This window comes from Pinus tabuliformis, chromosome 8 (genome assembly GCF_031772625.1).
Source record: "Pinus tabuliformis cultivar Carrire ecotype Pingquan chromosome 8, CPIR1, whole genome shotgun sequence".
In the NCBI taxonomy this organism is placed as follows: domain Eukaryota; kingdom Viridiplantae; phylum Streptophyta; class Pinopsida; order Pinales; family Pinaceae; genus Pinus; species Pinus tabuliformis.
Window position 1 is genome coordinate 1,290,812,990 of NC_142294.1, and position 4,006 is coordinate 1,290,816,995.

Genomic DNA, 4,006 nt, shown 5'->3' on the forward strand with positions numbered 1-4,006 from the left:
CTACGATCCAAAGACTCGACTTTACACTCAGATAAGACTTAATTCTCCATCTATTGGTTTCTTCTCTCTTATGTTGTTTTACAACTTAGAGCCTTTCTCTATTTATACAATCCCATGGTCCGCGGACCATGGGTAGATCTCTAAATATGACATTACATTACAAAAATGAGGGCAGAAAACATTATGACTCATTTACAAGCTCGCGCTCCACGCTCACAAAACGCGGAGTCTTTACATCGAATTTGGTCAAAATCTGGGCTTTAATCCCCAAAACTTGTCTTGGGGGATCCCGCACTGACAAAGTGACTCGAGGGCGAGTCCCGATGTTTGTGTTGGGGGTGCAAAGGGGTCGGTTTAGTCCAACTGTGAATACCTTCACACGGGTTACTTTGCACACTGTCCTGACCTGCGAGACCTTCGCGATCTATTATAATCATCTTCACGCAACCCTAGCCGCGATCTGCGCTACTTCCCTAAGTTACACCGCATATCTTACTTATCTTCTTATAACAGTTAGTTATCTTCGCGTAAACAGATACTTTATCTTATATTCACTTTATCAACACATTCATATAAGTTTGTGCATCATATAAACAATAGAAATGCAATTTATATCTGATACATTCAATGCACAAAATAGGAAAAAGATACACAGAAATGATGTAAAAATTCTCTTTATTACTTCTCCAACAGTTATAGACTCGACTCGCCCTACAGACTCAGCTGCAGGGGTTCGTGCATTTAGTTGCGGACTACTAGGCCTCTACGCACTCAGCTGTAGAGCCTTCTCCTACTCTACGACCCAAAGACTCGACTCTACACTTAGATAAGACTTAATTCTCTATCTATTGCTTTCTTTTCTCTAACTTATTTACAACTTAGAGCTTTGCTCTATTTATACAATCCCATGGTCTGCGGACCATGGGTAGATTTATAAAGCCGACATTACATTACAAAAATGAGGGCGGACAACCCTATGACTCATTTACAATCTTCGCGCTCTGCGCCCACAAAACGCGGAGTCCTTACATCAGATTTGGTCAAAATATGGGCTTTAAGCCCAAAAAATTCCCTTGGGGGATCCCACGCCCAACAGGCCCCCAACACAAACATCGTGACTTGCCCTTGAGTCACTCTGTCGATGAAGAGATCTTCGCGTGGAGACCTCCCAACTCTGCTCAGACTGTTGCAAGGTCCACAACGCACTGAGCAGCTGCCTATTGTACCTCATGCATGCGTTATTTAGAGACTGCGGTATCTGAGCTATTCCTTACATCTACTCCTGCGTTCCCTGCATCTGTGCGAGCTTGGCTTCGATCGAAGTATTAATGACGAATGCCTCATCAATCCAAGGTTGGACGCAAACCTTCAAAACTGCTTCTTTGTGTCACACCACATCTACCTGCTCCTTAAGTGCTTTTGCCTGTTCCATCCGCGTGAGCCTCTATGTAAGGGCCACCATCTACACGGTCCCTTTTATATCATCATACTATTGCTGCAACTCACGCACTTCTGTTTCTAAGCATTGTATGTTCGGGTCCTCCTGTAGAGTGGTGAGGACCTCGGACAACTCTTCCAACATTTTGGTGCAGTCCTTCACTACACTACTGATCTCCTCCATCCTCGATGTAATGGCGCTGGCATGATGTTCCCTCACCTCTGGAGAAGTTGAAGTCTGTGCCTTCAACCACAGCTCTGATATCTGAAGGTTCAGCTCCAGTTGAACCATAGCCATCTCTTCTCACGCTTCGTGCACCCCTACTGCTAACCTCTGTATGCGTGCCCCTGCTGGGATTACCAACTCAAGGACCATCTGACAGGGCTCCTCAATCACCTGCACCATCTGTTGGTTCTGTGCCACTACCTCGTCGCGTTGCAAGCTCACTTGTTCCATATTAATTTTCTGCTCACTCAACACTTGTAGTGCGCGACCCTCCCTAGCTCGCAGCTTTGCAGTCACTCCATCCTGCAGGACATAGAGTGTCTCCGAAGGGACCACAGCCATGTTGATCACTACTCCCTTCAATGCACTGACCGTAGGCCTATTGGCCTCATTCTCTGTAACCAGTGTCCCCTCTGGCAGCACTATGGTGTTGGTCATGCGGGTGCAAAAATTTCCTCAGCCGCGGTTGTTCCTACCGCAAGGCTGGTGGAGAGAGTACCAGCCTAAGGAGTGCACACCTGCAACTCTTATATCTCTGCTCAGAGGGTCCCCAACATAATCTGATTCTCCCTTCGCAAATTGCTGGAGGGCCTCTGTGGTGACGTCATGCACCGTCTCCCCTATATCATGGAGATCTCCTTTTGTGAGGGTGATTGGGTCAAAAGAAGTTTGAGAATCTTTCGACTTCTTTCGCGGCGCCACTTTCTCTCTCGAGCGCTGGCGCTTCAACTGTGTAGATGTTGTTTCTGGGTCCGTGTCACCTTCCTTTGTCTCAGGCTCTTCCTCAGGCGAGGGTGACTTATGACCTTCGCGCTCCTTCTCTACTACCTATTGCTGCTCGGCTGTAACTTTCTGTTGTTCTACTACTGCCTCCACGGTGTCCCATGCCTCCTGTGCCTTTGCTACTGCTGATTCTTTTCTTTTTTTCTCTGCCAACTGTGCCATCCACAGTTTTGTCTCCTCCTTCTTCCGTTGTGCAGCAGAATTTTCCGTTTCCAACATGGAGATGGTTGAAGTGCGCCACTATGGCGACCACAACTCAAGTACGGAGAATATGACATCGTTTGTGGCCAGGTACAAGAGTTCATTCCACTTCTTCACGGGGTCCTTGCGTTACTTGACATACACGTGGTGGAAGTCTGCCTTGAACTCCGCGAAGCTTTGTAGGCTATTGTAGATAGTGAGAGATAACCACGGCTTGTGGTTAAGCCCCATTCTGATGTTTATCTCCATGAACACCCAGAATATCTTATTGTCTTGGATCCTCTGCACATCTTTAGTGGTCCACAACGAAGCGTACTTCGCTGCCTCCGGAAGGTCCCATGCAATTGTGGGGAACTTGTTGGCCTCAGGCAATTCCCAAGCCACCAGCACTATGGACAACAGAAGCCATGCATAGTGGAAGGTCTTCCCCTATTCTTGTGCCTCGTGGCAATTCTCAAGGAACTCCTTGCACAAGTACTCGGACCAGTTAAACTGAAGCCCCTCCATGCATTGCGCAGGAAGTGCTATCACCGGCGCGGGCACCTCATCCGTGCGACACTTCCACATAACCTTGCTAGTCGGTATCTGGGTGGCAACTTTGACTGCCTTGTTGTTGATACTAGAGATCGTGTACCCTCTCTTCTTTTTCTCCAGCTTGAATTTTGCCTTCATGGCCTCCGAGATGGCCAAGTCGTTGCTGTTACCCTTCGAAGTATCTGCGGGGTCCTCCCCCTTACAAGGGATTCGGGTAATTCTATGAATCAGGTGGTCCATGATGGGGATGGGCTCCTCCAACCATAAACACCCATCATGCACCAGATAGAGTAGTTGCCTGATGACAAAGATAGTTACTAGGACATGATGGTAATGTGCACCCAGAGCAGGTTTAACAACCCTACTTTCTCAACTCTGTGCAACCACTTGTGTGGCTCCAACTTTATGACTCCCGCCGCAATGTTTTTCTTTGGCCTCATGAGCTGGGAGGTTTCCAAGTGTGGGAACTTCTTGTGCTCTGCAAGATCCCAGTCTTCAAACTTTAGACTCGGCACGCGTCCCAAGTGTGCTCCTTCAAAAACAATATTGTCAGGTAGCAGCGGAGTCTGCAGAGAGCTCTTTCTCTCATTTAGGTCCTTGGGCACTCTTGCCTTTCCCTTCCACGGAGGAACATACACGGGCAGCCTGGTTAGGGGGTCTGCGCCCTTGGTTTCCACCTCCATGTCTTCATCTTCCTCCTCTTCAACAAGGATTTCCTCAAGGTCTTCCTCCTCCTCATTGGTTTCCACATTAACTTCTTTCCCCTTTTCTTCCATGGTCAGTTTAGTTTGCAGCGGGTTTCTAGGGGACATGCACACCAAAACC